The sequence below is a fragment of the Protopterus annectens genome, chromosome 1.part0 (genome assembly GCF_019279795.1).
Source record: "Protopterus annectens isolate FY-2018-M chromosome 1.part0, PAN1.0, whole genome shotgun sequence".
Lineage (NCBI taxonomy): Eukaryota > Metazoa > Chordata > Ceratodontiformes > Protopteridae > Protopterus > Protopterus annectens.
Genome location: NC_056725.1, coordinates 686,605,410 through 686,624,917, shown reverse-complemented (window position 1 = coordinate 686,624,917; position 19,508 = coordinate 686,605,410).

The following is a 19,508-nucleotide window of genomic DNA, read 5'->3' as shown; positions in this document are numbered from 1 at the left end:
AAAACCAAAAAAAAAAAAAAAATTTTCCCCCTTATACAAATTCTCAGCGGGAAAATTTCAAGAGATCTAAGCAACATTTAAACTCTATAACCAAAAATATATATATAAACGCTCTATATATTTGCGGATAGTCAGGAAGGCACTCTCTCAGAACACAGATTCCAGCAATTAAAAACAGGCTGTTACTAACAGGTCAAATTTTATGCAAGCGATCCTTGAGTTAGATAACACACAAGCTGAAAAAACAGTTATACCAACTGAAGACACGACAGAAAATACCGAGGGGGGGAACAGTTTCAACATAGATCTAATCGACAACTATCAGTACAAACTCTAAAATCAAAATAATATACTCAGGTCTTTATATTTGCAGATCAGTCTTACAGAACAGGGAGACAACAGTTTCAACAGAGATCTAAGCAACAATTAAACTCTATACCCAAACAAAATATACTCAGCTCTGTATATTTGCAGATAGTCTGGAAGGCAGTCTCTCAGAATGCAGATTCCAGCAAGTAAATGCAGGCTGTTACTAACAGGTCAAATTTTATGCAAGTGATCATTGAGTTAGATAACACACAAGCTGTATAAACCAGTTATACCAACTGAAGACACATCAGAAGATATTGTGGTGGTGGAGAAAATAGTTTCCACTGAGATCAAAGCAACAACTAACAGTACAAACTCTAAAACCAAAATTATATACTCAGCTCTATATATTTGCATTTGCATATCAGTCTCTCAGAACAGGGAGACAACAGTAGCAACAGACATCTGAGCAACAATTAAACTCCATAACCAAAATAAAATATACTCAGCTCTGTATATTTGCAGATAGTCTGGAAAGCAGTCACTCAGAACACAGGTTCCAGCAATTAAATGCAGGCTGTTACTAACAGGTCAAATTCTATGCAAGTGATCCTTGAGTTTGATAACACACAAGCTATAAAAAACAGTTATACCAACTGAAGACACTGCAGAAAATAGGAGGGGGACAGTTTCAACAGAGATCTAAGCAACAATTAACAGTGCAAACTCTAAAACCAAAAACAGTATATTCAGCTCTGTATATTTGCAGATCAGTCTCTCAGAACAGGGAGACAACAGTTTCAACAGAGATCTAAGCAACAATTAAACTCTTTTACCAAAAATATACTCATCCCTGTATATTTGCAAAACTCTAAAACCAAAATAATATAACCAAAAAATGTATTCAGCTCTGTATATTTGTAGATAGACTGGAAGGCAGTCTCTCAGAACACAGGTTCCAGCAATTAAATGCAGGCTGTTTCTAAAAGGTCAAATTTTATGCAAGTTATCCTTGAGTTAGATGACACACAATCTGTAAAAAACAGTTATACCAACTGAATACATGTCAGAAAATATGGGGGTGGGGAAAACAGTTTCAACAGAGATCTAAGCAACAACTAACAGTGCAAACTCTAAAACCAAAATAATATACTCAGCTCTATATATTTGCATTTGCATATCTATCTCTCAAAACAGGGAGACAACAGTTTCAACAGACATCTAAGCAAAAATTAAACCCATAACCAAAAAATATATACTCAGCTCTGTATATTTGCAGATAGTCTGGAAGGCAATCACTCAGAACACAGATTCCAGCAATTAAATGCAGGCTGTTACTAACAGGACAAATTTTATGCAAGTGATCCTTGAGTGAGATAGCACACAAGCTGTAAAAAATAGTTATACCAACTGAAGACATGGCAAAAAATAAGGGGGGGGACAGTTTCAACAGAGATCTAAGCAAGAACTAACAGTACAAACTCTAAAATCAAACAATATACGCAGATCTGTATATTTGCAGATCACTCTTTCAAAACAGGGAGACAGCAGTTTCAGCAGAGACCTAAGCAGCAATTAAATTTTATAACCAAAAAAATATATATTCAGCTCTGTATATTTGTATATAGTCTGGAAGGCAGTCTCTCAGAACACAGGTTCCAGCAATAAAATACATCCTGTTACTAACAGGTCAAATTTTATGCAAGTGATCCTTGAGTTAGATAACAAACAAGCTGTAAAAAACATTTATACCAACTTATGACACGACAGAAAATACCGGGGGGTTTCAACAGAGATCTAAGCAACAACTAACAGTGAAAACTCTAAAATCAAAATAATTTACTCAGCTCTTTATATTTGCAGATCAGTCTCTCAGAACAGGGAGACAACAGTTTCAACAGAGATCTATGCAACATTTAAACTCTATAACCAAAAAATATATATAAAAGCTCTGTATGTTTCCGCATAGTTTGGAATACAGTCTCTCAGAACACAGATTCCAGCAATTAAATACAGGCTGTTACTAACAAGTGATCCTTGAGTTAGATAACACACAAGCTGTAAAAACAGTTATACCAACTGAAGACACAGCAGAAAATGGGGGGGGGGCAGTTTCAACAGAGATCAAAGCAACAACCAATAGTACAAACTCTAAAACCAAGAAAATATGCTCAGCTCTGTATATTTGCAGATCAGCCTCTCAAAACAGTGAGACAGTAGTTTCAACAGAGATCTAAGCAACAATTAAACTCTATAACCAAAAAATATAGTCAGCTCTGTTTATTTGCAGATAGACTGGAAGGCAGTCTCAGAACACAGGTTCCAGCAATTAAATGCAGACTGTTTCTAAAAGGTCAAATTTTATGCAAGTGATCCTTGAGTTAGATAACACACAGACTGTAAAAAGTTATACCAACTGAAAACATGGCAAAAAATAGGAGGGGGGGGGCATTTTCAACAGATATCTAGGAAACAACTAACAGTACAAACTGTAAAACCAAAAAAAATATATTCAGCTCTGTATATTTGCAGATCAATCTCTCAGAACAGGAAGAACACAGTTTCAACAGAGATTTAAGCAACAATTGAACTCTATAACCAAAAAAATGTATAGCCAGCTCTGTATATTTGCATATAGTCTGGAAGGCAGTCTCTAGAACAAATGTTCCAGCAATTAAATGCAGGCTGTTACTAACAGGTCAAATTTTATGCTATTGATCATTGAGTTATATAACACACAAGCTGTAAAAACCAGTTATACCAACTGAAGACAAAGCAGAAAATACGGGGGTGGGGAAAACAGTTTCAACAGAGATCTAAGCAACAACGTACAGTACAAACTCTAAAACCAAAATAATATACTCAGCTCTATATATTTGCATTTGCATATCAGTCTCTCAGAACAGGGAGACAACAGTTTCAACAGACATCTAAGCAACAATTAAACTCTATAACCAAAAAATAAACTCAGCTCTGCATATTTGCAGATAGTCTGGAAGGCAGTCTCTCAGAACACAGATTCCAGCAATTAAATGCAGGCTGTTACTAACAGATCAAATTTTATGCAAGTCATCCTTGAGTTAGATAACACACAAGCTGTAAAAAACAGTTATACCAACTGATGACATGGCAGAAAATAGGGGGGAACAGTTTCAACAGAGATCTAAGCAACAATTAAATGCTATAACCAAGAAATATACTCAGCTCTGTATATTTGCAGATAGTCTGAAAGGCAGACTCTCAGAACAAAGGTTCCAGCAATTAAATGCAGGCTGTTACTAACAGGTCAAATTGTATGCAAGTGATCCTTCAGTTAGATAACACACAAGCTGTGAAAAACAGTTATACCAACTGAAGAGATGTCAGAAAATGGGGGGTTGGTGGGGATAACAGTTTCAACAGAGATCTGAGCAACAACTAACAGTACAACCTCTATAACCAAAAAATATACTCAGGTCTGTATATTTGCAGATCAGTCTTTCAAAACAGGGAGACAGCAGTTTCAATAGAGATCTAAGCAACAAGTAAACTCTATAACCAAAAAAATACTCAGCTATGTATATTTGCATATAGTCTGGAAGGCAGTCCCTCAGAACACAGGTTCCAGCAATTAAATGCAGGCTGTTACTAACAGGTCAAATTTTATGCAAGTGATCTCTGAGTTAGATAACACACAAGCTGTAAAAACTAGTTATACCAACTAAAGACACGGCAGAAAATGGAGGTGGGGTGGGGATAAAAGTTTCAACAGAGCTCTAAGCAAAAACTAACAATGCAAACTCTAAAACCAAAATAATATACTCAGCTCTGTATATTTGCAGATCAGTCTCTCAGAACAGGGAGACAACAGTTTCAACAGAGATCTAAGCAACATTTAAACTCTATAACCAAATATATATATATATATATATATATAAGCTATGTATATTTGCGGATAGTCTGGAAGGCAATCTCTCAGAACACAGATTCCAGCAATTAAATACAGGCTGTTACTAACAGGTCAAATTTTATGCAAGTGATCCCTGAGTTAGAAAACACAGAAGCTGTAAAAACCAGTTATACCAACTGAAGATATGGCAGAAAACAGGGGGCAGTTTCATCACAGATCTAAGCAACAGCTAACAGTACAAACTCTAAAACCAAAAAAATATACTCAGCTCTGTATATTTGCAGATCTGTCTCTCAAAACAGGGAGACAGCAGATTCAACAGAGAGCTAACCAACAATTAAACTTTATAACCAAAAAATATATACTCATCTCTGTATATTTGCAGATAGTCTGGAAGGTGGTCTCTCAGATCACAGGCTCCAGCAATTAAATGCAGGCTGTTACTAACAGGTCAAATAACACAGAAGCTGTAAAAACCAGTTAAACCAACTGAAGACACGTCAGAAAATACAGGGGGTGGGGAAAACAGTTTCAACATAGATCTAAGCAACAACTAACAGTACAAACTGTAAAACCAGAGATCTCCCACCCACACTTGGCTGCTGTGCACCCTGATCAGAGCTTGTCCTACTCCTTCTGCTCCTATACCTCCCTACCTGATGACCTGTATATACCCAGCTGGACGCCCAAGAAAGCTACTCAGTCTTTAGGAGTTAACTCTCCAGCTCCTTGGGAGACCACACTCTGATTGAGACAGTCGAAGTATGTCTTGCTATAACTTCTATGCAACCTGTAATACAATTAAAGTAATATAGTTATTGCCAGTTAGGTAAGCCTCTCAATTGGGTCAGCCAGCAGCCAACCCCCTCCCCCCAATCTTTTTTCTCTCTAATTTAACTGTACCTTTGGCCCAGACCTTCTTTATATCGAAGTAGTCTTCTCCTCCCCCCCTGGCCTGACACACTTTTAGGAGATCTATTTAATTGTAGTTCAGAGACCAACCACTAGGTGGCGCCTCTATATTAGCCCCGGTAAATATATCCTCTCTCATTTGCTCTCCCCTATCTACCTAACTCCCCCTCCAACTTTCTCTGGACTGACTGTTTTTTATCTCCCCTTGAACTAATTCATCTTCAATTCACTCTTTACTCCCCATACACACATACCACTGCCAGCACCTCAACATTTCTTCATACTCTATTTACTCGCAGACTTACCTGCATATTTCCTCTCCTTACTGATTGTCATCCTGACAAACTACTCTGGTGTCTCTACCCACTCCGTTTGCCCTGCGGGCTCACTCCACTCCCCTACCCTACCCCCAAATCTCACCCACCCCCAGTCTACTTACACTTATACACCCATAACCGCACCCCCTATAGAATAACCCAATCATAAAATCCATCCCTAGCCACACCCACCTCAATCAATAACCATACACACTTCATCTTTACTCCCCTTAGGAATAGAACTCCTCCCACCAACACTTGACTACACCTTCCTATAATCTCACCTCTGCTCTTACATCTTACCCCTCCAATCACCCACTACACACTCCTTAGCTATGCCTTACCATTGCCATTTACTACTAGTCCTATTCCTCCTACCCCACTACTCTAACTACTACCTACCTCTTAACCTCCTCCGAACATCCCCTCCTCTCTACTCTTACCATTCCAATCAAACAAACTCTTACAGCTATACATGCTTCATCTACATGCTTTTTTAATGTCACTTATAAACCCAGTTACTTTCTACCTAAATATCATCAATTAATGCACATCAAATATTCCAGTCCAAACAATAGAAAATCATTTGACTACCATTGGAAACCTCCACAATTCAAGAACTTTATATCACTCCACTCCTTAACAGATGGAGACATTCACCCTAATCTAGGTCCAAACCCCTCCCTACTCACCACAAGCAGCAACCAATACAAGATAACCCTCTTTCCTTCAATCAAACCCTCCAAATCTCTCTCAATAGCCCATCTAAACATACGTAGTATTTGCAACAAAATACCTCAAGTTCATGCCCTTCTAGATGTCCATCAGTTTGACATCCTCTGTTTAACAGAAACTTGGCTTAAACCCACAATAAATGATAATGAAATTATCCCCCCAGGTTATAGTATCTTTCGAAAAGACCGCACAACCAAAAAAAGTGGCGGGGTAGCAATTCTCTACAAATCAGGACTACAAATTAGTATCATAAATCCTAACCTACCCTCATATAATAATGCAGAAATAATTATTTCCAGACTACAGCTTAACTCCAAGTCATTAAACATCATCTGCTCCTATCTTCCCCCAGGTAAAAATCAAAGTATACTAGAAGGCATACTAAACTGGCTTTCTTCATACCTCTCACAGGAAACCATAATCCTAGGTGACTTTAACATAGACTGGAATTTATTTACCCACACTAACCCATCCACTCTTATCAACCTGTATGGTTACTCACAAGCTATAAACTCCCCTACCAGAAAAAATAAACTTAATAATAAAGAGAGCATCCTGGATTGGATACTAACAAATAGCCCACATCAAAAATATACAACAGGAACCCTCCCAGACGACCTCAGTGACCACTCTCTAATATATATTATCAGACATAAAACAAACCTTACTATCCCAATTTCTATTAGAACGACTCGATCCAAAAAACATTTTGACCCCAATCTATTCCAAACCGATCTTAAGCAATGTAACTGGTCACCTTTTAAATCTCTCCCTATAAATGAAGCAGATAATCACTTCAATAACACTTTCCTAGCAATCCTGGACCATCATGCCCCAATTTGCTCTATAAGAATCAAAACCAAACCAGCTCCTTGGCTCTCATATCATACTAGGAAACTAATCCATAGCAGAAATAAATCTTGGGCAAAATGGCATTCCACAAAGAAGAGTTCCGATCACCAAACCTTTAGACAACTAAGAAACGTAACAAAAAAAACTATCCTACAGGATAAAAAGAACTTTTACATCCAATTACAACAATCATCCCTTAAATGACCACAAAAATTTTGGACAACTATTAACACACTTCTGTCCCCAGGCAAAACAGCCACACCTAATCCATTAGGCTCTAACCCTGATTGCCCAACACAAACAGCAAATGACTTTAACTCTTTCTTTACTACCTCTATACTAAATCTAGCTAACCATTTAACCCCTGACACCTCTAAACTCCCCATTCCTAACTCCACTCCTCTCCCATTATTCCACTTGGAACCTATACCCACTTCTTATATCTGTTCCCTACTCCAAAAATTAAAACCTACTACCCCCTTGGCTGACAAACTACCAGCAAAATTCCTCCAAATAGGAGCCAAAGCTATTGCCTACCCCATCTCCATATTAATCAATAGAACCATAAAAGAAGGCACTATATCATCAATCTGGAAAATCTCATACATTATTCCTCTTCATAAAGGTGGAAACTCCATTGAGTTCTCCAACTTTCGCCCCATAGCCCTACTCTCCCCTCTTGCTAAAATAATGGAGAAGTGTATCCACAAACAATTACTAAACCACCTACTCCTTCATAATCTCCTAGCTAATTGTCAGCATGGTTTCCGACCATTTCATAGTACCACCACAGCCTTGTTATCCTTTACTAACTGTATCAACAAGAATCACAATAAAAATATCCTTACCTCTGCTTTCTTTGTTGACCTATCAAAAGCCTTCGACATGGTTAATCACCAACTTCTCCTCCACCTATTGAAGTCCCTCTCTCTTGACATTCCTGCTATGAACTGGTTTACATCCTACCTCGAAAATAGACAACAGGCAGTCCTCTGGGAAAACCATCTTTCAGACCTCCTTCCCACCTCCCTAGGTGTCCCCCAGGGCTCCATATTAGGTTCTCTACTGTTTTCCATTTTCATAAATGACCTTCATCTTTCTACTCCACCCTCTACCTGCATTCAATATGCAGATGATTCTACTATCATCTGTTCAGGCACATCCCAAACCGAACTTCATTCTCTCACACAAAAAGCTTTCAGCACAATAGAAGAATGGTTCTCTAACCACTGTCTTCTCCTTAACCCCAAAAAAACTAAACTTCTGCTCTTCACACCCTCCCACTTGTCTACCCCTCTTCATTTCACATGCATATCCAGCGACGGTACCCTCATTTCTCCAGACCCCACCACCAAACTCCTAGGAATTACTATTGATAACCACCTAAATTTTGACACACACATAAATACTACAATAAAGTCTACTAACAGAAAACTTGGATCACTATATAGAATCAAACCTTTCCTTACTTTAGAAGCCAGAACCCACTTAATCTCTACCCTATTATATGCTTCCCCCATATATACCAATCTTTACAAAAACAACCTCAACAAACTTTCTAAATCTTATAACAATATAGCCAGATTTGCCAGCAACTCTCCATATAGGACTCATCACTGTCAGAACCTAAAACAACTAGGTTGGCTTGAACTCCCCCACCAACTACAATTTAACCAACTTATAATAGCTCACAAAGCCCTACATCAACCCAATAACACCCCAGTTCTTTCCAACCTCATAATGCCATACAAAAACCTGAAGACTCTACGCTCCTCAAACAAAATGCTGATTCACACTACCCTATCAAAAAACTCAGCTGGTGACTCTCTATTCTCTAACTCGGTAAAATATGGAATCTATTACCACATGACTTAACTACCCAGACCTCTCTCCCACTATTTAAAGCTAACCTAAGACTTTTCTTCACTAACCACTGGTTATGTTCTTGTACCAACCCTGACCGTCTACCCTTAAACTATCTGTTACTCTCAAAACCATAATATATTTATCCATTACCCTGTTTCATATATCTCACTATAGACTAACCTTCTTAACTATTTACTAATATTGTGAGTTATGACTACTATTTGCCATATTTGACTTTTTTCTACTGTTTTTGAAAAGTGTTAACTTTAGGGTTAATGTCATTTTTCTAATTTTGAATGTCATATTTTATATGTTGATATATATATATATATATATATATATATATATATATATATATATATATATGTTTTTCCTGGAGCTTTTCTCCCCGGGCCTCTACTGGAAATGGACATGTATCCAGTTAGACTAGCCCGGTCAACAAATGTAAAAAAAATAAATAAATAAATCTAATCAAAAACTAACAGTACAAACTCTAAAACCAAAATAATATACTCAGCTCTGTACATTTACAGATCAGTCTCTCAGAACAGAGAGACAACAGTTTCAACAGAGATCTAAGCAACAATTAAACTCTATAACCAAGAAAATATACTCAGCTCTGTATATTTGCAGATAGTCCGAAAGGCAAACTCTCGGAACAAAGGTTCCAGCAATTAAATGCAGGCTGTGACTAACAGGTCAAATTTTCTGCAAGTGATCCTTGAGTTAGATAACACACAAGCTGTAAAAAAACAGTTGTACCAACTGAAGACATGACAGAAAAAGGGAGGGGGGTTGGTATAACAGTTTCAACAAAGATCTAAGCAACAACCAACAGTACAAACTCTAAAATCAAAATAATATACTCAGCTCTGTATATTTGCAGACCACTCTCTCAGAACAGGGAGGCAACAGTTTCAACAGAGATCTAAGCAACAATTAAACTCTATAACCAAAAAATATATGCTCACCACTGTATATTTGCAGAGAGTCTGGAAGGCGGTCTCTCAGAACACATGTTCCAGCAAGTGATCCTTGAGTTAGATAGTACACAAGCTGTAAAAACAGTTATACCAACTGACGACATGGTAGAAAATAGGGGAGGGACAGTTTCAACAAAGATCTAAGCAATAACTAACAGTACAAATTCTAAAACCAAACAAATATACTCAGCTCTGTATATTTTCAGATCAGTCTCTGAGAACAGGGAGACAACAGTTTCAACAGAGATTTAAGCAGCAATTAAACAGTATAACCAAAAATATATACTCACCTCTGTATATTTGCAGATTATCTGGAAGGCAGTCTCTCAGAACACAGGTTCCAGCAATTAAATGCAGGATATTACTAGCAGGTCAAATTTTATGCAAGTGATCCCTCAGTTAGATAACACACAAGCTGTGAAAACCACTTATACCAGCTGAAGACACGGCAGAAAATGGGGGAGTGGGGGATCAGTTTCAACAGAGATCTAAGCACAACTAACAGTAAAATCAAAATAATATACTCAGCTCTGCATATTTGCAGAATAGTCTGTCAGAACAGGGAGGCAAAAGTTTCAACAGAGATCTAAGCAACAATTAAACTGCATAACCAAAAAAAAAAATACTCAACTCTGTATATTTGCAGATACTCTGGAAGGCAGTCTCTCGGAACACAGGTTCCAGCAATAATATGCAGGCTGTTACTAGCAGGTCAAATTTCATGCAAGTGATCCTTGAGTTAGATAACACACAAGCTGTAAAAAACAGTTTTACCAACAGAAGACACAGCAGAAAATAGGGAGGAACAATTTCAACAGAGATCTAAGCAACAACTAACAGTACAAACTCTAAAACCAAAAAATATATACTCAGCTCTGTATATTTGCAGATCAGTCTCTCAAAACAGGGAGACAACAGTTTCAACAGAGATCTAAGCAACAATTAAACTCTATAACCAAAAAATATATACTCAGCTCTGTATATTTGCAGATAGACTGGAAGGCAGTCTCTCGGAACACAGAACACATGTTCCAGAAATAAAATGCAGGCTGTTACAAACAGGTCAAATTTTATGCAAGTGATCCTTGAGTTAGATAACACACAAGCTGTAAAAACCAGTTATACCAACTGAAGACACGTCAGAAAATGAGGGGTGGGAGACAGTTTCATAATAGATCTAAGCAACAACTAACAGTATAAACTCTAAAACCAAAAAAAATACTCAGCTCTGTATATTTGCAGATCAGTCTCTCAGAAAAGGGAGACAACAGTTTCAACAGAGATCGAAGCAACAATTAAAGTCTATAAGTAAAAAAAAATATTTTCAGCTCGGTATATTTGCAGATAGTCTGGAAGGCAGTCTCTCAGAACACATGTTCCAGCAATTAAATTCAGGCTGTTACTAACAGATCAAATTTTATGCAAGTGATCCCTGAGTTAGATAACACACAAGCTGTAAAAAACAGTTATACCAATGGAAGACACGGCAGAAAATAAGGGGGTGGGAATAACAGTTTCAGCAGATATCTAAGCAGCAACTAACAGTACAAACTCTAAAAACCAAAACAATATACTCAGCTCTGTATATTTGCAGATCAGTCTCTCAGAACAGGGAGACAAACAGTTTAAATTGAGATCTAAGCAACAATTAAACTCTATAACCAAAAATATATATACTCAGCTCTGTATATTTGCAGATAGTCTGGAAGGCAGTTTCTCAGAACACAGGTTCCAGCAATTAAATGCAGGCTGTTACTAACAGGTCAAATTTTATGCAAGTGATCCCTGAGTTAGATAACACACAAGCTGCAAAAAACAGTTATAATAACTGAGGACATGACAGAAAATAGGGGGCAGTAGGGAAAACAGTTTCAACAGAGATCTAAGCAACAGCAAACAGTACAAACTCTAAAACCAAACAAATATACTCAGCTCTGTATATTTGCAGATCAGTCTCTCAGAACAGGGAGACAACAGTTTCAACAGAGATCTAAGCAACAATTATACTCTAAAAATATACTAAGCTCTGTATATTTGCAGATAGTCTGGAAGACAGTCTCTCAGAACACAGGTTCCAGCAATTAAATGCAGGCTGTTACTAACAGGTCAAATGTTATGCAAGTGATCCCTGAGTTAGATAACACACAAGCTGTAAAAAACAGTTATACCAACTGAAGACATGGCAGAAAATAGGGGGTGGGGAAAACAGTTTCAACAAAGATCTAAGCAACAACTAACAGTACTAACTCTAAAACCAAACTAATATAGCTCTGTATATTTGCAGATCAATCTTTCAGAACAAGGAGACATCAGTTTCAACAGCGATCTAAGCAACAATTAAACTCTATAACCAAAACAAATGTACTCAGCTCGGTATATCTGCAGATAGTCTGTAAGCCAAACTCTCAGAACACAGATTCCAGCAATTAAATGCAGGCTGTTACTAACAGGGCAAATGTTCTGCAAGTGATCCTTCAGGTCAAATTATCTGCAAGTGATCCTGGAGATACATAACGCAGAAGCTGTTAAAACCAGTTATACAAATTGAAGACAAGGCAAAAAGTAGGGGTGGTGGGGAAAACAATTTCAACAGAGATCTAAGCAACAACTAACAGTACAAACTCTAAAACCAAAAAAATATACTCAGCTCTGTATATTTGCAGATAAATCTTTCAAAACAGGGAGACATCAGTTTCAACAGAGATCTAAGCAGCAATTAAACTCTATAACAAAAAAATATATACGCGGCTCTGTATATTTGCAGATAGTCTGGAAGGCAGTCTCTCTGAACACAGGTTACAGCAATTAAATGCAGGCTGTTACTAACAGGTCAAATTTTATGCAAGTGATCCTTGAGTTAGATAACACACAAGCTGTAAAAAACAGTTATACCAACTGAAGACACCGCAGAAAAATGTGGGGGGGGGGGACAATTTAAATAGAGATCTAAGCTAAAATTAACAGTACATACTCTAAAACCAAAAAAATATATTCAGCTCTGTATATTTGCAGATCAGGCTCTCCGAACAGGGAGACAACAGTTTCAACAAAGATCTAAGCAACAGTTAAAATCTATAACCAAAAATATACTCATCTCTGTATATTTGCAGATAGTCTGGAAGACAGTCTCTCAGAACACAGATTCCAGCAATTAAATGAAGGCTATTACTAACAGGTCAAATTTTACACAAGTGATCCTTGAGTTAGATAACACACAAGCTGTAAAAAACAGTTATACCAACTGAAGACATAGCATAAAATGGGGGGGTGGGGAAAACAGTTTGAACAGAGATATAAGCAACAACTAACAGTACAAACTCTCAAATCAAAAAATATACTCAGCTCTGTATATTTGCAGATAGTCTGGAAGGCAGTTTCTCAGAACACAGGTTCCAGCAATGAAATGTAGGCTGTTACTAACAGATCAAATTTTATGCAATGATCCTTGAGTTAGATAGTACACAAGCTGTGAAAACCAGTTACATCAACTGAAGACAAGGAAGAAAATGGGGGGACAGTTTCAACAGAGATCTAAGCAACAGCTAACAGTACAAACTCTAAAACCAAACAAATATACTCATCTCTTTATATTTGCAGATCAGTCTCTCAGAACAGGGAGACAACAGTTTCAACAGAGCTCTAAGAAACAATTAAACTCCATAACCAAAAAATATATACTCAGCTCTGTATATTTGCAGATAGTCTGGAAAGCAGTTTCTCAGAACACAGGTTCCAGCAATTAAATGCAGGCTGTTACTAACAGGTCGAATTTTATGCAAGTGATCCTTGAGTTAGATAACACACAAGCAGTAAAAAACAGATGTTAAGTTGTCAATCTCGCCTTCATTCTTGCTGGATGGGTCCGGAGCCGATCCTTGGCTCTGACTCGGCCACTTACTAAAGCTCGAGAGCTTATTTTACCGGCCCGAGGCAACCCTATATCCCATGATGCTAGGCGATAACTCCCCAGATCTCGTTTGCCACTTTCGCTTGCGAGGTGTATTTTTTTACCGGCTCCTGGTAAGTCTTATATAGAGTGTTCAGTCACCCTTTTTGAGTTAATTTTTCACCTAGTTATTCCTTTCAATAGTTAGTAACTACCTTAACTCTATTACTTTTTTATATACCTTCCCTTTTTATCCCTTGTATCCCTCCCCCTCCAGTGTTTGGGTGTGTCAGTATCCCTATTAACATTTTATTCTTAATTTATAATTTTCAAGAGTGTGAGTGTGTGTTTTTCTGTTGCATTTGTGAACCCTCAACACTGTTATGTCGAAGGAATCTAAAGAAGCTAAGGTCTCAGGCTTTAAGAAGTGTGACTCGTGCTGTCAGAAAATGTCTCTGACAGACGGTCACACTTCTTGTGATTACTGCCTGGGACCCCTGCACCTGCAGGACTCTTGTTCAGTATGTCATGCATTCAGTCCAAGAGTCCTGCAGGAGCGCAGGAATAAACTGATACTGAGGGGCTTGTTAAAGCCCAAGGGCTCCCTGACTAAGTCTGCATCGGGGAGTCCCTCGAAACCTGCAAAACCATTGGCTCCAAGCACTAAGCCTTCGGCTGCTGGTTCCTTGTCTGTGCCTAGATCAGCTCTGGCTGGGGCCGATCCCTTTGAGTCACAACTTCCAGTCTCGGCACCACTTGGTGCCGATACCTCTGAGCCCATGCTTTCGCTGTCGGCTCCGGCTGGAGCTGACGTGTCTTCGGCTCCGTTGGCTCCATCTAAGAAGAGATCAAGATCCCCTTCATTGGAGTCCATCCAGTCGGCTCCGTGGTCCCCTCTGCTCTCGGAGTGGAGCCATCGGAGCCGATCTTCTCGGTCGTCCAGACTTTCTGATCATGACCTTGAGAGAGTGGTAAGTAGGCTGTTAAAGTCTCAGGCATTGGCCCAGATGATCTCTAGCCCATCTCATCAGACGGTGGCTATTATGACTCCACCTATTTTTCCTCCTTCGACACTCCCTCAGAGTTTGGAGCCAGAGCTCCTCGGAGCCGTGACAGTTGTGGTGTCGGAGCCGATACCTCCCCCCTTCGGCTCCTTCGTCTTCTGCTCCGATCTCCTCTTTGATACCTTCATTGGATGGATCCGGGCACCTGATCTCTCTCATCGGCTCTGAGGGGGCGAGTGGCATCAGACCATTGTCCGACCCCATTCTCCCTCTTGGAGCATTGGCACTGGTGAGTTCGGCCCCGACATCGGCTTCGGAGCCTTCCCTGTTGGTGCGGCCTGGGGTTCCTACCTCTTCGGAGCGGGGGCCCTCTGGCCTTTCTGATAGGGGAGCCTTCGAGGTGATGAGGAGAGTACTAGCCCCAGGGCTTAATCAACGATCAGCTCCATCAGCTCCTCCCACTACAGTGCCTGCTGATGTCTCTTCTCACTCTCTTGCTCCTGGTCCCAGAGATCCAATGCCTCAGGTTTCCCCACTGGGAATTTCTTCCTCTTCCGAGGCTTCTCCTGACCTGTCAGCGGAGCCTCCGCGTAAGAGGACATGTAAGAGGAAGCATGTGGACTCCCCTGAGTCTATTACATCTGACACCAACTTGGATGAGTCAGAGGGATCCCCAAAGTCCCCCTCTGAGGATGTCTCTTTCTCAGACATCCTAGAAATCCTGAAGCAGAGGGTGAACTGGTCTTCCCTTAATCTTTCGAGGCAGTTGTACCTGGAGGCGTTCGGTTCTCAACCCTCCACCTCCTGGGTGTCTCCACCTTTCGACCCCCTTATGGAAGTAGTGGCTCAGAAGGCATGGTTGGCCCCGGATTCGGTGGAACCCACCCCTCGGAGGCCATCTAAATTCATTACAGCACCAGTTGACAAGCAATTCTTAACAAAAGGTGTACCGGCGGATGCCATGGTGGTGGCTGCAGCCACCAAGAAGGAACTAGCTGATCCTTCAGTACCTATCCATCCTCCTAATAAGGATTCTAGGACCATGGATAGGTATGGTAAGTGGATGTTTTCTTCAGCGACCTTTGCTATGCGGTCGCTGAATTACCTGTGTCACTTCACCCACCTTCAGAGAGATATTCTCAAAGAGTTGGGAGAAGTCTTACAGGATACATCAGCTGCTGGGTCCCAGGATAAAATAAGCTCACAGCTTGGAACCCTGAACTCGATTGTTAATTCCTCCATGCGTCTGATTTTATATGCAGCCGATGGAGCGAGTAGGGCCGCAGGCACAGGAGTGGCCTTAAGGCGTCACGCCTGGATGTGGCTGTGTAATTTCGCGGACCCTTTCAAGGCGTCCTTCACAAATTCCCCTTTTGATGGTTCAGCTTTGTTCGGACCTCAAGTGAAAGACACATTGACCAGATGCGAGCAAGATGGCAAGACTCTTTCTGCCGTAGGAGTCCGTTTCTCCACCCCTTCAAGACCATACCCTAAGGGTCAGAAGGGTGGGAAAATGTGGTTCTGCAAATCTCAAGGAGTCACGTTTAATGCAAGAGGTCAGTTTACCCCCAGAGGCAGAGGGGGTAACAACAACAGACACCACCCTAGGGGCAGAGGGGGTCCGCAAAACCAGGGTAGCAGGGAGCCTCTCTCTGACAAACCCTTTCAGCATCCCTGAGATGTTGCCCAATTGTCCACCTTCGGAGGCAGTCGGGGGAAGATTGTCGCTGTACCCAGTAGCCTGGCTTTCCCTTACTCAAGACAATTGGGTACAGTCAATCATATCCGAGGGTTACAAAATTCCCTTTATCCAAACCCCAATTCAACAAAAGGGAACCCTTCCAGACATTCCACCTGGTCTAAGGGAACTAGCAGTATCAGAAATATCAAAACTGCTAGTAAAAAGAGCCATCCAGCCAGTCCCAGCAGACCAACTAGGATCCGGAATCTACTCAAGGTTCTTTTTGGTACCGAAAAAGACAGGGGACTGGAGACCAATATTAGATCTCAGCAAACTAAACAAGTTTGTAAAGAGAACAAGATTGCAGATGGTCACGCTACAGTCCATTCTGCCTTTTCTGGGCAAGGACAATTGGATGTGCTCTGTGGACCTTCAGGATGCGTACTATCACATCAAAATTCACAGGCGCTCCAGAAGGTTTCTCTGCTTTTGGCTGGGGGCCAGTCACTACCAATTCAGAGCCCTGCCCTTTGGTCTCACTACAGCCCCCAGAGTGTTCACCAAATGTATGGCAGCGGTTATGGCTCACCTGAGACGGCAAGGATTCCAGGTGTTTCCATATCTAGACGACTAGCTCCTCACTGCCACCACCAGGCATCAACTTCTCCAAGCCAGAGCTTACACCATTCACATTTGCAGAGGGCTAGGAATCTCTATAAATTTCGAAAAGTCTGCCTTGTCACCTTGTCAGTCTATTACCTTTATAGGCACCAACTTGAACACTGTACAACTTTCAGCAAAGTTAACAGACCAGAGAGTCTTAGATATTCAAAACCATGTCCATGTTCTTCTTCAGAGCGACAAAATTCAGGCCAGGAATGTCCTGAAATTATTGGGTCTTATGGCAGCCGCCATAACACTTCTTCCCCTTGCACGTTTTCACATGCGTCTTCTACAGTGGATGCTGTTCGCCCAATGGTCTTTTCAGCAACTACCCATGCACCACAAGATCATGATAACTCAAACTTGCAAAAGTCATCTGTCCTGGTGGATATTGTCCCCTCAAGTCCATCAGGGCAGACCCTTTGTTCCTCCTCCCCCGGTCACCATGGTGACATCGGACGCCTCCCTGATCGGGTGGGGGGGGCATTGTCAGGGGCAGGATGGTCCATGGCACTTGGCAACCTTTCGAGCGCCACCTGCACATAAATGTCCTAGAGATGAGAGCAGTGCTTTTAACGTTGCAAGCCCTCCACGACTCTCTTCCCCTAGGAACTATTGCAATTCAAACGGACAATATGTCCGTAGTGTGGTATATCAACAAGCAAGGCGGAACCAAGTCCTATCCCCTGTGTCGAGAGGCACTCAGACTTTGGCAATGGGTGATCTCCTCTCAGCGGTTTCTGATAGCAACGCATATCCTCGGGAAGTCCATCTTCATAGCGGACAGGTTGAGCAGAGCCATACTCATGCCACACGAGTGGTCTCTCAAACAATCGGTAACGGAAGAGATTTTTCAGAAGTGGGGTCTTCCTTGCTGCGATCTTTTTGCTACATCCCAAAACAGCAAATGCCCCGATTTCTTCACCCTCTTCCCCCTTCCAGGCCATCCCCTTAGAGACACTCTAGTCCAAGATTGGCCTCAGAGACTTCTCTATGCCTTTCCACCCTTTCCTCTAATTCCACAAGTAATTCAGAAAGCAACCGCCTTGAGAGCCAAGTTGATTCTCATTGCCCCTTATTGGCTTCGACAGATATGGTTTCCGTTCCTACATCATTATCTTTTGGTACAGCCTTGGCATCTGGACCCAGCTCCAGATCTGTTGACCCATCAGTCGGGGCAGCTGCACCAATCCCTACATTCTCTCAACCTCACTGCTTGGTTGCTCTACTTCCATCCTTAGCCAGGCTTCCTATGATTTCTAATCCCGTCCGGGATATCATAGTAGCGTCCCTTAAATCTTCCACCAGAAGGATTTACACTAGTAAATGGAAACGTTTCTCCTTCTGGGCAAAAGCAAGGAATATAGATCCCTTTATTGCCCCAATTCATTTGGTCTTAGACTTCCTAGCCGAAATTTTTCATTCAGGGTCTTCTGCCTCTACAGTAAAGGTTCAGTTGGCAGCCATATCGAATTTTCATACAGGCTTTTTGGACCACAACATCATGTCCAATAAGCTTTGCAAAGCCTTCCTTAAAGGTGTATATTTACTTAAGCCTCTGATCAAAGACCTTCCACCTCAGTGGGATCTTAATTTAGTCCTAACATCTTTAATTCTCCCTCCCTTTGAACCTGCAGTCTCCTGTTCATTGAAATTTCTTTCCTGGAAGACACTTTTCCTAGTCGCCATTACTTCTGCTAGGAGAGTATCAGAGCTTCACGCCCTCTGCATTTGTCCTCCCTACTTAATCTTCCATAAAGACAGAGTTTCTCTAAGGACTAATCCATCCTTCTTACCCAAGGTGGCTTCGCAGACAAATTTAAATTAATCAATTGATCTCCCAGTTTTTTTCCCAAACTATACTAATAGAGCAGAGCAAAAGCTACATTATCTAGATGTTCACCGCCAGCTCCGATACTATTTGGATAGAACCAAACAAATAAGGAAGTCTGATCAACTGTTTTTATCGTACGCAGAAAATAAGAAAGGCCTTCCAGTTTCCAAGGTAACCCTATCTAGGTGGCTGTCTTCTGTGATTACATCTATTTATCAACTCAGAAGCAGGGAATTAACTTCTAAGCCAAAAGCCCATTCAACTAGAGCACTAGCTACATCTACAACTTTTCAAGCTAGACTACCAATAGACACTATCTGTGCGGCAGTCACATGGGCCTCTCCTCATACTTTTGTTTCGCATTATAAATTGGACATGGCCTCCAGGGACAGAGCAATATTTGGTTCCACCATTCTTAAGAGTCTGTTCCAATGAGCCACCCAGGATGAAGGTGCTAGGGACGCGGTCCCATCCAGCAAGAATGAAGGCGAGATTGACAACATAACATTGAGAAGTTATGTACATAAGCCTAGTACTTATTATACAGCAGGAACTTCTCATTGTTACATTTGTTAAT